We start from the raw sequence: 17,130 nt of genomic DNA on the forward strand, positions 1-17,130 counted from the left end.
CAAGTGGCTGTTGCAAGGAATTTCTATTATAAGTTGGCGCATAGCTTATGGCTTTCTTCAAAGAAAATGCCACTGCGCTGCAAGGCGGCGCGCTCTTGCCGCATGCGCGCACATATACAAACAGCCAACGCGCTGAGTGAGCAACTGCGCGTCGGAGCTGTTAGCTGGTAGCGGCTTGCTGGCGCGACGGTGCGCTCGCTAAAATCGAAGTGCGGCTCAAATAGTTTGCCAGCGCATTTACCTGTTTGCGGACGTGTTTTTCGGTGTTTTACGTGCAACGAGGCTAGAGCGTGTGCGCGCGTTACTAATTTGTTGTTTTTGAGGCAGGCCCGCTTGCTTGCCGTCTACACTTGAAGGTGCGCGCTTGTGTGTTTATATTTGTATATGTTTATCTTGATGTATAGGTGTGTGCGTGTGTGTTGTGTGTATAAAAATTGTGTTTGTGTTTGTTGCTTACTTGGTGAAGCAAAGCGCTATGCGGACGCGAGACGACGCCGCGCACTTAATTGAAGAAAATATCACGAAAAGATGTGGCTCGAGATGAAAGAAGCGAAAAATTACTAGAAAGAATTAACAGAGTACAACGCTTTTACGCCGCAACGATCGTTAGTACTTATGTATATGTATATTAATTACAAAAAAATTAACGTTTACGTCTATAACGTAGCGGTTTCTTAATTACGCAGTGCAATTATACAAATATGCCGCTTTCATATACAGCGCTACATACATATTTATAAATATATAAGTACTTAGTTGTGGAAAAATACCGTAAATAATATACAAGTGTCTGGCAAAAGTTGAAAATATTAGCAAAAGTTCATTAACTAGCACAATTTTGCGCATCACTGTAATTACTAGATTTTTCAAGCCACAAAAAATCTGAAAAAATTAGATAAAAAGCCGAAAAATACAAGAAATTCCTGAGTGCAATTGACAAACGTGCATTCTTCACTGTAAATACACACCAATACACAGGCAAACAGTGCGGTAGTGTGTGTGCGCTTGAGCCGCGCCTGTGTATTGGTTGCTATGGCAGTTACCAACGCGCCTATAAGTGACGTCGCCGAAGCCTAAAAATAACATTCAAAAAATATATGCACACATATACGTATGTATATATTTATATATATACTTATGTATTTATAAATAAAAATAATAAAAAAATTTAAAAAAAATTGAAAATAAAATTAAATTAATTAAAAACTAAATATAATAAAAATCAAAAAGAAAAATTAAAAAATAAAACAAAAATTGATAAAAATTAAAAAAATAATTATTATAAAAAAAATAAATAATAAAATTAATTAAAAAATAAAAAAAAATTAATAACAATTAAAAAAAATATTTAAGTAAAAAATTAAAAAAATAATTTTAAAAAACTCAAAATAAAACTAAAAATATTAAAGAAACTTAAATTTTTGCTTATTGCGTAAATATCATCACTTCTGCAAAAATCCACCTAAAAACAACAACAAAATAAATTATTTCGCACCCAACAAAATCGCTTACTTCCTACAACCGTCCGCGTGAAATACGCCACAGCAGCATTTAAATTCAAGCGCAAGCAAATACAATGCAAAAAATAAAAATAAAACGCAACAACAATAAAAAATGTACAAAGTTACAACTTCATTGCCAGCGCGCGCACCAGCGAGTAGCCGCGGTAGCTGGCGCCCAACATAGCGCAGCGCTCGCCGAAAACTTCCAAAAGCTAGTCACCACAAGCGCTTAAGCACACATACATATATGTATATCGAAATGTGTTTGTATAAATGTGTGTGCATGCAAGTGTATATTGTATTTCAGCATTCTGTGCGGCCATCAATCGAGCGCTTCACTTCACTACACTTCACTCTACATTTTGCGCCAACTCACCTACTCCAAGCCGCGTCCAACGCGCGCGCAGCATCCCAAACTCCCCCACTCGCCTTGGCAGACCTGCGCTCACTTCATGTATAAGTACTTTTGATGTACCAGCACACCACACTTGACAGCGCACCACACCGCACCGCACCGCACTAGAGCGCAGCGCACCACATCGCTCTACCGCGCAGCGCTGCGCATCGCATTGCGTTACAAACAGAGATTTGCTCTTGAAAAATCCACACACATACCGCCGCGGCTATGAAAACGGTATAAACGTGATTTTTTGCCGTTTTGTTTTTGTTTTTTTATTGGTTCCTTTTTTTTTTTTTGTTCGTTTGCGAAACGCGCGCTGTTCACCGCAAGCCGCGCGCTCTGAAACGAACTGGAAATCATTGCGCGCCGCCATCGTCAATGCTTCTCTGTTTGTTTGTGTATGTCTGTATGCGCGCTTGATTGCGCGGTTTCCTATCCGCTTGTTTTACTTGTATGTCGCAATGCCAGCGGCGAAGCGCGGTGCGGTCGCTTGTTTAATTTTTTTCCTGCCATTACTGGTATTAAGTTTCTCAACGTTGCGGCTGTTGTGGCTGACTGAGTGACCGTCCAGCCGGAGCTACTTTGTTTTCTCTGATGCTGTCCGGTGATGTTCGCAGAAAAATTCTTCTTCTGTGATTTCAATAATTTATTGTTGTATTTGCTTTATTTATTAATGAATTTCAATGCGCGTCTGCTGATTGCTGTGGTGTGCTTGCGGGTTGTGGCGTTTCCATACTAATATCCATTCAATGACAATATTGCTCCATTCATCACGTTAGCCCATCAGCTGATGTTAAGTTTATGTGCCGAGTGTTTGTTACTTTTTATTTAATTCAATCACTTGATGTTGGCCGACTATCGTATTTTCGGACGATCGAAGATCGCATTTGATCACAAGAACGGTATTTTTGGTGAAGTTAAAGACTGTTTTATAATTAAGTTTAGATTTTGGAATACAGTGTATTGTTAAACCTACCGTTTAATAAAGTTTAATCTGAAGTTACTAATTTGGAAAAACTCTACACCGCTTTGGTGAGGAAAACACAATAGAAAATATCAAGCCTTTAGGTAATATTCTATTATGCCAGAAATACGGATAAGTTTTGCTTTGGAGAAGCCTATTGCGGTAACAAATTTACTTTACATCAAACTTTCCAACAAATTGGAGTACTTGGTTGTATGCACAACCCCGAAAAATCAGAAAAAGTGCGAGAGAATATGTTAGCGTTTCTCTGAGTTGGTCAGATATTTAGGGATGAATTAAGTTTAGTAAACTGACTAGAAATCATAAGTGAATCAAACGATAGCAATACTTCTCTATTCAACAGAAAACACACAATTGTATAGACCGTAACAGCTGCCTTATATGCGCTCCTAAGAGATCCCGAAACTATCTAATATTTCGTTTAAAACTAAATAAAGTCTCTGATATTGGCTCTGATTACAGATTCTTATGACAAATCATTCGAATGCCAATAGGGATTAATATGAATATTGGAATCTACAAATAATGAACTTTCTCTACTCTTAGAGCAATTAAATTTTTTTAGTTAAACATTATACCAGTTCCGGGTTAAAACACTCGGTTTCAGAAGTTAAAGTTTTCATACCTATAGATAAGTTCTTAAGGTCACTGCTCTCTGTTGAAAAAGTTTTGCTTATTTGTTCACACTTTTGCCCCTGTTTTACCCCTTTTTCACAGAAGTGAATAGAAGACTTCCAACCGAACCATTACAGCAGTTGGAGGGTGGACATGTTAAAGCCTTGGATTAACATTCCTTACCTGTGGAAGTTTTGCTCCGATTTTGTGATTGTTTCTGATTAAAAACATTTTCAATATTAAAAATTTTTTCATTTATCAAAATGGATATTTTCATGGCCATTTTTGCTTCAGTCTTTTTCTTTTTTATTGGCGTAGACACCGCTTACGTGGTTAAAGACGAATTTAAAACAGCGCGCCAGTCGTTCTTCCTTTTCACTGTTTGGTGCCAATTGGGGATTACAAAAGCAACCTAAACCATCTCCAACTGGTCTTTCCAACGGAGTGGAGATCTTCCTCTTTTTCTGCTTCCTCTATCGGCTACTGCGTCGAATACTTTCAAAGCTAGAGTGTTTTCATCCATTCGGACGACATGATCTAGCCAGCTTAGCCGCTCATCCATGGACTGCAGTATTGCTATTGTCAATCTATAGAAAAGACCATAAATGTTCCGCAGAACCTTTCTCTCGTAACGCCGACTCATCAGATGTTGTCATCGTCCATGTCTCTGCACCATATAACAGGATGGGGATGATGAGTGACTTGTAGAATTTGGTCTTTGTTCGTCGACAAAGGACCTTACTTCTCAATTGCCTACTCAGTCTGAAGTAGCATCAGTTGGCAAGAGTTATTCTGCGGATGTCATTATGTCTTCGCATTTTCCTTGCATTGTAAACTTGGTAACAGAATTTGACTCACCACTATCCCAGTTTTGACGAATCGTAGCTACTTAATCTCACACAATCATAATGGTTTTTGTTGTTCTTGGGAACGTTGCGACTTGATCGAGTTAATCATCCGCAGCTTCTGCAAATATTTCGCTGTTAATTAATCAATTTTCAATTACCTTATACAGTAACCTTATAGAACTTTTCCCTCTTTTTTGAAATTCGTGCATCAAAACATGGCAAGAATTCATTATGGCTCGAATGACATGATCCTTTAGGCCCAAGGTAGATCGCAAGACATTCTGAGAACTCTTTGGCTTCAGTAAGTCTAGCCTCTCCCGAGTTTTGGAGTTCTAACTAGTCGTTGCTCTCAACACGTCCTACCTGATTTTCACTTTGCGATATCAAAGCTTAATCGCTTGGAGGCATACCCAGCTGGGAATTGAAATGAATCGCCTTTTGGTCAGCGTTTTGCCGTTTAGAAGATCAGCTTCACAAGGGACCATATTCAACAGTTCATGTGCAATCCCCATCTTAAGGATCAGTTATTGGACCTAATCTAACCTTACTCATGAGGGTATATTTATTTTTGTATAGTAATTCCTAGTCCTACATCTTAAAATATTAGTTGAACTTAGTTTGATCAACTTTCAGATTTTTTGGAAGCCAACTAACTAATGCTAATACTAATAGTATAAATGTATGAGTTGAAGAATAGTGGTCTTAAGTCATATGCGTAACATAAACCATTTTTGGAGGGCCCTATCAAAAATATTGTTGTTAAGTTAGCGAAGTGGCAACTTTTATAAGTAATGAATTTCTCAGCTAAGTCCAAGTTCTCTGATCCACTGCTGCGACCCGTTTATTATTTTCAAAACTAGTCTTATTACCTTCAATTCCCACTTCACACCTCATCCACACATATTGTTGCTCAGCACACCGTTTCGTCACACAATTACCAGCACTTTTGTACTTGGGGAAAATATTTTTATTGAGCAATCAAAGGTCTGGCCACGAGTTGTCTCCTGTGTAATTTTCTCTCCCAGTTAAACAGTTTAGACGCCTCGTCACTTGCCCACTTCAGTAAATGTACAATTTCATTGTACAAGCATCCGTCCGTTCAACAGGTAACCACCGACCACCAACCGTCAACCGCTAGCCGCCATCCACCATCCACCGGCCGCCAACTGGCTATTTGTTCATCCGCCCATCCGTTATTCATCCGGTCATTCAAACGCACAAATGACTTGTATACGCGTATTAATGGCGGTTGGCCACAACTTGTCTATTGACTATTGATTAGCGGCGACACATTCACCAACCGATTCATTTAGTTATTGGACCACAATAGGAACACACATACACATGTGGGTAACCATGATCTATGCTTGTAAGTGGGCTGACTGCCGGACTAAATTACCGCTGGTGTGGTACATTGGTGGTTTGCTGGAGCACAGTGAGAATCTCGTTGTGCTTCGTTGAATGATCAGACTTATATAAATATAAATATAGGTAAATATAGGAGTAGTTATATAAAAATGTACATTAGGGTAGTTCTTAAGAACTTCAAATATAAGAGTTTTCAGTTTCGCTACTTTGAATCAATAATACTAAGGTCAGAAACATTAACAGTACAAAATTTGTGGCGATTAAAGCACATTAGGGTGTGTCGAAGTGAGTTTCAATTTTCGGTAATCCTTACAAAATATAAAATTTTTGAAGACATGATAGTTTTTCTTGATAAATTGGTCGAACATGCCGATAAATATAAATATGGTAGTAGATTTATAAACTTATGTATTAGGGTGGTTCTTAAAAAAACAATTGAACGATATCTTACTGTTTAAATTGTCTAGTTATTAATATCACAGTATACATATAAAATATAAAATGTGGTCGACTTTCAGTAGCATTAGGGTGTGTGGTCAAAATTGTGGTCATTTAAAAAAAAATAAGAAAATGTTTGATAGCTTGAATTAATGAACAGTTTTATATAAATATGTATAAACAAAAGTGTATAAATAAAAAAACATTAGGGTGGTCCTTGAAAAACCAAATTAGTGATAGTTTTCCAGTTGTATTAATGTGAATTTGCACGGCTAGATGTATCCATTCAAAATATCGTGCCGATTGAAAATTTTTGGTGTTTGTCATCCCTAGGTCCAAACTCCGTATACTCTGAAAAATTAGCAAATTTTGCATGTGTCATCCTTAGCAATTAAAGTACTGATATAACGTTTAAAAATAAAAGGAATTTTGTCTAAAACTGTATCGCTGACATTTGAGGACAACCCTAATAATTGATAATTTCATTCAAATATCATCTGAACTACATACATACAATGATGGATTGTCGCTTATGCTAAAACTCTATCAATTTTATATTATTCATATTATCATTAGGGTGTGTCGTACGAAGGTAAATTTTCCGATCCCGTAAATAGGTCAAAAACTTAATGTTCTTCTTTCTCTGTTACTTAAAATATATTCTCTCAGTTTTAGGGAATGATATCACATAAATATACATTTCGGAACCTCCTAAGTCATTATAGTGTATTGTGAACACATTTAAGAACGCCCCTAATAATTTAGAAATGTTCATATACATATATAGTTTTTTGCATTCATATACCAGTTGCACTAAATGTTCTGATGCTTATATGGATTGCCGGTTGGCCGGTTGATCGAACGGAAGGCTGCATGCCTTGCAGCTTTGTTGCTTAGAAAGCTCCGCTGTCCATATTACGCTTACCACGGTGAATGGCTGCACTGAAAGTGGGATAAATGTGTGATTGGATCGATTGCGCCGATTGACTAATAGCGAGCCGGTGTTGAGCACCGCTTCAATTGCCGTATGGAAAGCCTTCGCTCGAGCCACTGCAGCGCTGTTTCGCGTGTTGAAATGCCATCGCCGAGTCCGGTCCGGTTATATATCAAGTATGCCGGTTGCCTTGATCCAATATACATATGTATGTACATCGATAGCCGTATGTCTGTATGTGTGTGACTATTTATGGTTGATTGCTTGACAGCTGCCGCTTGAGTGATTAACTTCACCATCAGCATTGACGATGTGATATCGATGACCGATCTTGAATTGCATGCAGTGATGCTATGACGACGACATTCGAAAACTGGCTGTGCGCGAAGAAAAGTCGCCAAACTGCTGTCGCTGCGCAATTTTTATTTTGCAAAATATCGCATTTACAACGACAGCCGTTGTTTTTGTAATAGTTGACTCGGGTTTCAACTAGATCGAACGCCTAAGCGCGACATGAGTGAGTGTGCGCAGCGGTGGACATGTGTGTGTGTGTGCGCGCGCGCATGTGTAGTGATTTCGTCTAAACAGCGCGCGTTCCACTCCATTTCCCTGACGTTATGAGCGAACGTGTGGAGCGCTGGCAGGCGCAGGCGCGCACGCGGAAGGAGGCCAAGCGACGCGGTGGCGATATATACACACCTACACTGCCACACTAACGCTTCAAATGGCAGCAATAAAAATAAGCATCACAACAACAATTACAACAGCAGAAAAAACTAAGCGCTGATTTTTGTGTCGATGTCGACGCCTGCTCTACAATATGTTGTTGTAATCTGTCGCCGCGCAGTCGCTGTCACAGTTGACGCACGCTTTGGAATGCGCCGTCAGCGCTAGCACGACGTTGTTATTGCTGTTGTTTTATACAGTTCGACTGTGCGCTGCGCTCTCCAGTACTCTTTAACAAGCAGCGCAGCTTCCCCACGCGCGCTCTCCCAATTGTTGCTTCTCACCGCCGCGCCACATACCGGTTTTTGTTGCTGCCGCCGTGCTGTTTGCTGCGCGGATTTGTAGCGCTCAGTGTTTTCTACTGGTTTTCTTTCATTGTTTAGCTTTTTTTTTGTATTTTTTGGTCTGAGTTTTACTCTCCACAGCTCCAGCGTTCAGAGATTTCGCGCTACGCGCGGCTAACAGCCGCAAGCCATGCAGCTAAGAGGCTAGCGTAAAAACTACAACTATCACAAACATTAACCGAATAACAGCAACAAAAATAACAAAAAAATTAGTCTGACTCCACGCCGCCAACAATCACCGGCGAGCGCTTGCCTCGTTGCGCCGCGCTGGGCCGCGTTGTGCCGCGCTGTGGTCGCCGCGTCGTGCTCCAAGTGAAGCGTAGGCCACAGCGTAAGCGCAGAAGAAAAATACAATAAAAACAAGAAAAACAGAAACTGTAAAAAATAACAACAACAACAGCCAGCATTCACTGTGAATGTGATTTTTCAATTGTTTGTGGGTGCGGAGCTTATGGAGCGGCGCAGGCGCTGTGTACAGCGCGGCTGATTTGTGGCAACCAAACTCAATTGTAAGGCAAGCGAGTGACAGACGTTACTTTGCTGCTGTTGTTGTTGTTGCTATTGCATTGTAGGGGGAAACAAATAAGAAGGAAGCAGTAAAGTACCGACATTGTGACAGACGTAGGCAGCATTGCGACAACAACAATAAATATAAAATCAGCAAGAAATGCTTGGTGAACAATGGCACGAAAGACGGCAATGCAATAAATACACACAAACCCACATACATATATATGTTGACGTATATATCAAATGCCAACTATGGGAAACAAAACAACCGCAAAGCCAAAGCAAAAAAAAAAAAAAGAATAAGACACACAAAACAAAAAGTCAAAGAAATCACAAACAACAACAACAGCATATGTACATAAGCTTTTATGTAGTCGCTTTATGTGTACAATGGGAATTATGGCACACAAAGCCGTCAAAGACCGCTAAGCGGAGTGTAGGAAACAAACCGCGAACTTCCTCCCTTTGTTGCTAAATTAATTGTTGTGATATTTTATTTACTTCTTTATTATGGCGTTCATTTCGCTGTTGCTGCAACTTACTTTCTTGCCATTTTTAAGCTCTCACCAAACGCTGTGCGATGACTCATTGTGTTTTAGTTGGAGTTACTAGCAACTCTGTCTACAACAATAAACACACACAGTGGTAATACTAAGCTGAGCATTACCGGCTTGCGGTCTTGCAACAAACAACGCTGTGTTTGTTTGCTTCGAAAACAAAGTGGCAGTAATGAATAATACCGGTTGTACCGCAACTGCGACACTCTACGTCTTCGTTTTGAGGTTAACCGTGTTTTCGTTTCATTGCTTTCATACAATGATACATGCGAATGAAGACTAGAGTCGATGTTTTGTAGTTCCCAGCTCTTTGGGTATAAAACGAGGTCTTCATGACACTAGATTAATTTCTAGGCGGCTTGTTGACATGATTCATAAGTCCTGGCTACCAAATATTAAGTTCAGAAGTCTATAGACTTTTCAGATATCATAACAGAAGCTACAGAAAACTGGCTGTTAGATGATGAAACAGTTGAGCCTCAATTATTAAGCGATTCCATTTAGATTGAAATTATTCAACAACGACTAAATTGAGTAGAAGTCTAGTATTCGTATTGGAACTTCTTTAAAATTTAAAATTTTACTGCACTGTAATGTGGATAAAAAAATTCCTAAAAAAATATAAAATAAATCACAAAAGACAATCCCAATAATGATTCAGTAGGTAGTTGGGAACTAAATAACTTGAGGTCTAGAAAAAGAAAAATCCAGTATTTTTCAACAGATGGCTTTAGTAATCTCTATCTCCCTATCGGCTTAAGTTATACAAATATGTTACATTAGACTACTTTGGATGAGGTTGAGAAAAAATGTTCTACTATGAGTGTCTCCACAGCGGCCAAAGCTTTAAATCAGTCCTATGCTATCAACGATTGGACTGTCTGAGGGAAGAAATCACTTAGAAGCGGTCACATTGCCCAATATTAGAGGAATTGTGTTTCATGAAGACAAGGCCATACCATACACGTCGATAGTTACTCGCCAGAAACTCCAGTAATGTTTCAGGAACTTGATTTTAATGCTTCCACTTTAAACACCTTATAGTTCGAACTTGTCCCCACTTGATTACTAATTGTGTCTGGAACCAAGCGGTGCATATTTGACCGAAATCGGACTATTCTAACTTTGCTAAAGAAACTTCACATTTATGCTAAAATAATGTGTTTGTCTTTACCATACCTTATATAACTGATTCCAGCTTTATGATTGTCGGTTTTTAACAAAATCATATTAGAAAATAGTTTTCATAGATTTCTTCAACGCGATTATTGCGCTACCCTATAAGATGCATTATACTGCATTTCTGCTTTTCATTGACTGCCTTATGCTGCCTACACTTACTTATGTTAAAAAGTCTAGGTTATCGAAAGGCGTATTACTCACAACTTCACCCTCTTCTTTCGGAATGGAGATACATATTAGCTGTTTTCGAGTCGGTACTTCGCTATTCGACAGGATTTAGTTCTAATCATGTCTAACAATTCACATGGGAAAGCAGCACCAAGATTACATAGTTCAAATCCTCATATGGGTGTGTATCTCTTTAAGCTAATATAAACGCTCACGATTTTATCTCTATTGGATTATGCCAATATATTGCTTTTATACCGCTCTCCATTGACATTAACGGTGTCACCAGCTTCATTTTGAAAGAAGTACAAACCGATGATCTCACCAGACCAAAAATCACACCAAACTGTCAATTTAGGTGAATACAATGGTTGTTCAGGAATAATTTGTGGATTTTCTTCGCACCAGAATCAAGAGTTTGGTTTATTTAGCGCATCACTCAGATAAAAGTGAACCTCATCCGAGAAGTTGATTTTCTTAAAAATACTGTTATTGTTTTCAAGTTATTCCAAGGCAAAGTCAGCAAATTCACGATGTTTACGGTGGTCCAATGGCTTCAGTTCTTGAGTGAGAACAATTCTTAACGAATTCAAGCCCAAATTCTTTTTCAAAATCCACCAGATTATGGTTTGAGACAATCGCCATTCATAAGAACGTCTTGGAATCGACAAATTGCGGTCTTCAGCAAAACTTGCCTCTTGAAAACTCGTTGCTATGAAGATGATTCTGAGATAGTATTCTGCTATATTTTGTCATGCTGTTACTTCCACCTGAGAAAATCTCAAAAATCTTCAATATGCTCCCAATTTAATTTTTACTTGAAAGATACTTCATACCGAATGGCTAGAGATTGATTTCTATATTTCCCTCATATCTTTATAGCAAATAGTAAAGAAATTTTGTATAATAGTCATACAACTCTCATAAAAGCCCCAATAAATCCAGTGAAAGTAAAAAAATTTTCACATTACATCATATTACTTAACATTTGCTCTTATATAGGTATGCATTACCTTCCCGCTTGATTTATTGATCCGCATTCCATCGGCTTAAATCTATTAAAAATCTCACAATTTGTATCCTGTGTTTGTATCTATTTAACTCGTAGTTTTGCTTGTGCATGCTGTGACATCTGATTCCGGGAATATACAAAACACTTAATGAGCCGCTCTCGATCACTCTCTCACTTCCTGTCCTGCTCTCCGGCGTTCAATCAGTCACCGGCTTGCTTATATTGAAGCGGGGGTGGATGCCACAGATCTTGTTGGATTTTCCACTCTACTTTGCATTTGTGCATTGACGCCTACAAAAGGAGCTCAAAAATAGATAAAATAAAAACGATAAAAATAAAAGAAAACCGCCGAACGCATTTAGACAAGTCGAGCCTGAGTTTATGAGCATGAATGAAAAAATAAACATTTCCAGAGTCAGTCAAACAATTACGACGAACGTGAGCGCAGTGCTGACTCGAGACAGCACAGTTGCTTTCATTGCACAGAGACAAGAGTTTGTGATTTGCCGATGATCGTGGCGATCGTGGTGATCGTCAGTTGCTTAGTTGAGTTGTAAACGGTTGGTGCGGCGTCAGCGTTTCTGCGATCTTAAAGATACTAAAATTGTGGCACAACAAAAGCCAAAAAAGAAAAGTGATGGAGTAAATGTTAATGACTTAGGTAAATATATCTATATACATATATGTATATAGTTATATATCTATTATTATATATATACATATGTATATATATATTTATAATTTATTATTGAAAAATATTGTGTGTCTCTGTGAGAAAAGTGAAAAAAAACCATCCAAATCCATAATGAACTGTAAAAATGCGTGCTTTAGGCAATTAGCTGCCGCCGCAACACAAATTCCACGCTTAAATTAGTAACACAAATTTCTATATTAAACGCATTTACTTATCGGTTACCGGTTTTCTACGCTTCTGCCGCCGCTGGAGAAATGTGAAATATTTTTGTCTGGCTAGAAATGTGTGTTATTTATATTTTCATCTTCTGTTTTGTTTTGTTTCCTTACAGTTAGCATATGAGCGTAGTAACAGCCAGCAGCTAGACGACTACAGGTCTTCAAAGGTGTAAAACAACAACAACAAAACCAAAACTAACAAAGTGAAAATTCGAAATACTAACAGCGAGCCGAAATATTAACGCAGCACGACAAAATAAACGAACTAATGAAGTGTGTTAAAAGCGGAATGAAGCGTGTTTTGGTAGTGAAATAGTGAAAACAACAACAAATAAGTGCGTTAGAAGAAATCTTGTGCTAAAATGTGCGGCCAAAGTGTTGACAGCGTTCGAAATTGATTGAAAATTGTTGAAAGCGCAAATAGAGGTGAGCAAAAATGGTGAATTAGTGGGTTGGAAAAGTTTAATAAAAGTAAAAAATATTAAAAATTAAAAATATATGTAGGTTAAGTGTATATAAGTTAACAGGAAATTGTTTCAAAAATTTTAAATAATAATAAATTGTTGCAAAAATATACAATAAATGCTTAAAAGTGTAAAACAGAATTAAAAAATAATGACTATAAAATAAAACAAAAAAAAAATATAATTATAAAAAGTAATAATAATTTATTATTATAAATACTATTTTTTTCAAGAATAATTTAACAATAATAAATTATTGCTATAAATATTAATTTATATATTTTACGAAAATTAAAAAACAGCAAATGTCGCTCAAATATTAATGTTTGTACTTAAAGAAAAATTGTTAAGGCGTTAAAAAGTTATTTTATGTAATTAAAAAATATTCCACATAAATAAATACATAAAAATTTCTGTAGCACTAAAAAACAATGCAAAAAAAATATATAAAAATATAATAATAAACATTAACAAGAATAATTATTAAAAAAAATTATCAATTAAAAAAATTAAGTGAAAAGCGATTAAGTGTCTTTAAATTGTCTTTGTTCATAAAAAATTATTTAAAAAAATCGAAAAAAAAATTTAAAAAATTATAAAAATAATGTAAAAAACTTTAAGAAAAAAAATATTAATGAAAAAAAAGGAAACGCGTATGATAGCTTTTAAAAATATTATTAACCAAGTTTCAAAAATATTACAATAAACATTAATAAGAAAAATTATTAAAAAAAATATTAATTAAAAAATAAATAAAAAGCGTATGAGTGTCTTTCAGAAATATTATTCTTAAAAAAAAAGTTTAAAAAAAATGAGAAAAAAATCATAAAAGTATTATAATAAACATTAATAAGAAAAACTATTAAAAACAATTATTAATTAAAAAATAAATGAAAAGCGCATGAGTGACTCTAAATAATATTATTCACAAAAAAATTTTTTAAAAATTTTTAAATGTCATAAAAATATCATAACAAACATTAATAAAAAAATTGTTAAAAAATATCAAAAAAGTATCTAAAATTAATATTAAAAATAAAAGTTGAAAAAAAAATATTAAAAAAATAAAAAAGTGTTAAAGATAATAATTGTGAGAACATGCTTTGTATAGTGATACAACAACAACATATTTTGCATTTATTTTTTTATGAATAATATGAAAATAAATAAAAAACAACAACAAAAACAGTATTACAATAAAAATGTATCAAAATACACAAAAATATAACTAAAAGTGGTTAAAACAATAGCAAAATTAAAAAAAATATATACAAAAATATTGAAAACAAATATAAATAAAAAACAAAAAAATAACACAAATAATATGAGAAACTAAAATATATGCTATGGAAAATATATAAAAATAAAAAAACAAATATCAATTATTAAACTTAATTTACTAGAAGAACATTAGAAATTTAATGCACGAAATGTGAGAAACGAAATATTTAAATTTTTACGATTTAAATATATTTTTTTATTATTTTTAGGCAAAGAAATTTTTTTAAAATAAGCATTGCCAAACTTTCATAAAATTATCAAAAATGCAGGAAACAAATAAAAAATATTAAAATTTATTTTTATCAAAAGAACTAAAAACTAAAAATTTAAGGCAAACAATGTGGGACATTGGAGCGAAAGTGCTTTAACTAATTTAATTTTTTACTACTGTTCTTTTATATAAAAAAGTAAATTTTTTTTTTATAAAAAAGTGAAAAAAAATTTAAAAATAAAAATTTATACAAAAAAAATTACTATACATATATAAACATTAAACAATTTTTTTAAGTTTAAGAGGAGAATATTTTTAAATAAAAAAATTTCTTATAAAAAATTATGAAAAAAATAAAAAAAATATTAATAAATAATTTTTTTGAATAAATAGCACATATAAAAGAATAATTTTTTTAAATAAGCAGTGGCATGATTAAATAAAATTTATAAACTCAAAACATAAATATGAAAATGTATTAAAAAAACTAAAAATTAAAAAGTCAGGGCAAAAATTGTGGGCATTAAATTTTTTTTATACAAAAAAAATTAAAAACAAATTTTGTATAAAAAGTTGTTGTACATACATACATATATAAACATTTGCAAAAAAATTTAAAAAAAGTTTAAGAAAAAAATAGCATTAAATAAAAAAAAAATATAAAATATTATGAAAATTATAAAAAATATTAATATATGATTTTTTTGTAGAAAAAGCACACACAAAAAAATATTTTGTTTTAAACAAAAATTTTAAACACAATCAAATAGAAAAGTGCGTCTAAAATATTTTCCAAAAGTTATTTTACAAAACACAAAGCTTGGCTGCTGACAAGCAATCAGCAGCGTGTCAAGTCAACAATACCGCACAACAACAATAAAACAATTGAAATACGTACAAAATAGCTAAAAAAAAGAAAATTCAAAATCAACAGCGAAAAAACAAAAGAAAAACCGAAAAAATTATAGCTAAAAGGAAAAACGACCGAAAAAAATAATAACAACAACAACAAACACAACCGGCAATCCATCAACTCAGCAATTTTTCAATTCGCCCACCAAATTCAACAGCGCGAGTGCAGCCAGTGAAGCAACAACAACAACAGCAAGCGTTAACACCGTGTGACCGACCTACCGCACGCATACAATTGCACACTCGAGCAAACACACACGCGGATAGCAGATAGTAGGCAACAATAGCAAAAACAACAACAACAAACAGCAGCAGCAGCTAGTTTATTTGGCAATCGTTGAACCTGCAACGGCGCATCAACTGAGGTCAGTAACACCACCGACTACAAGTCACGTTTGTTTACCTCATAAAACACAGAAACACACACACATACAACATAGATATTTAGTAGTAAAAACTTGCATGCAAACATCATACATACATATATACATATAAGCGTACATATAAATATGTACATACATATACCATACATGTATGTAGGTATGTGGTTGGACGGCGCGCGAGCGCTTGTGTCCATATACGTTGAAGGCAGATAAACCATAGTTGGGCACTGCCTTTGACTCCGGCATCCACACCCACAAATCATTTGCGCTACACAAGCATACATACATACATATAAGTATGCGACCCGAAATAGATATGTGTGATGTCGGCTGCTTGCTATGGTCACATGTGTGCAACCATCTGCAGGCCATGCGTCGCCAGCGCGTTACTCAATTGCGCGACGTCGTTGTTGTGCCGTTGTTATTTTCTTTATTTTATTTTCATTTTTCCTTATTTGTTTGTTCTTTATTTGCGCGCTGATTTGAAATTTCGCTTTCAATCCGAATTCCAATTTCGAAATATCAACAGCGCACGAGCAGCCGCGCCATTTCTGGTTCAACGCTTGCTCCACTCGTCAGCCAGCGCCAATTCGCATGTGAGTCTACATATGCATGTGTGTGTGTGTGTGTGTGCTCTGCAATTACTTTGACTCACTTTATGCGCGCATTTTTCGCAATTTTAATTTTATAACTTTTTTGCCTTTGATTTTTGATTGGAAGTTTTTATGCGATTTTGTTTTTAAATATTCAAGGCACACACACAAACACACAGCCCTACATGAGTGCGCATAAATTTGCAGTATGCATTGCCCTTTATTCGCATTCGTCATGTGGGCTTCTGGTACACGCCCCAATGCGCTTCGATTTGGCGCGCTGTGTCCGCGTGCGCCGCGTTTGCCATCTCATGGGACCTTAAGTGGTCCAACGGCGGCGCATATGGCAATGAGTGTTGCCGCTTGTGCCGCAGCCAGCGATTTCAATTCAATACTCACATATGTCGCGCTTTTGGCCGCAATGAAGCGTGCGCGCTGGTGCACAGTGTGTTGAAGTGGCAAAAAATAGCAAAATATTTTTGAGAGTGTATGAAATTAAAAACTAATTTTAGAAGTTGAAAGCATGTACTCGCAACAAAATTTATTTTTTAAAATAACCCCAAAAAAAATTTTGTATTTTCTACAAAACTACTCGCTTTTGGGTGTGCGACTTTGATAAATTATCTCAGCAGCTCCTAAATGTAGGCAACGATTTTTTGTCGTTTTGCTAAATCCACCGAAAAATTACTGATAAGAAACTTCAAGCGTTATATGCACTTGTGAATTTCAAAAACGCAATGCCTTTGAATATATAGTAGATAGAATGTATATGTATATATTTGAAA

The 17,130-nt window shown here is 35.5% G+C and overlaps 1 protein-coding gene across 3 annotated transcripts in view; it reads left to right on the forward strand.

Annotated features, from left to right (window-relative positions):
- Positions 1-236: 236 nt before the first annotated feature.
- The window catches only part of LOC126754764 (apoptosis-stimulating of p53 protein 2), a 145,249-nt gene continuing 128,355 nt past the window's right edge, over positions 237-17,130 (forward strand). Inside the window, exons 1-3 of one of the 3 annotated variants that reach the window (XM_050466866.1) lie at positions 237-356; positions 12,615-12,927; positions 15,168-15,734. The gene's annotated coding sequence lies outside the window, so the exon portion shown is untranslated. Of the gene's footprint in view, positions 357-425; positions 606-12,128; positions 12,251-12,614; positions 12,928-15,167; positions 15,735-17,130 lie in introns of those variants that run through there. The other 2 variants (XM_050466868.1, XM_050466867.1) reach the window with 2 other exon arrangements.

Source organism: Bactrocera neohumeralis, chromosome 4 (genome assembly GCF_024586455.1).
Source record: "Bactrocera neohumeralis isolate Rockhampton chromosome 4, APGP_CSIRO_Bneo_wtdbg2-racon-allhic-juicebox.fasta_v2, whole genome shotgun sequence".
In the NCBI taxonomy this organism is placed as follows: domain Eukaryota; kingdom Metazoa; phylum Arthropoda; class Insecta; order Diptera; family Tephritidae; genus Bactrocera; species Bactrocera neohumeralis.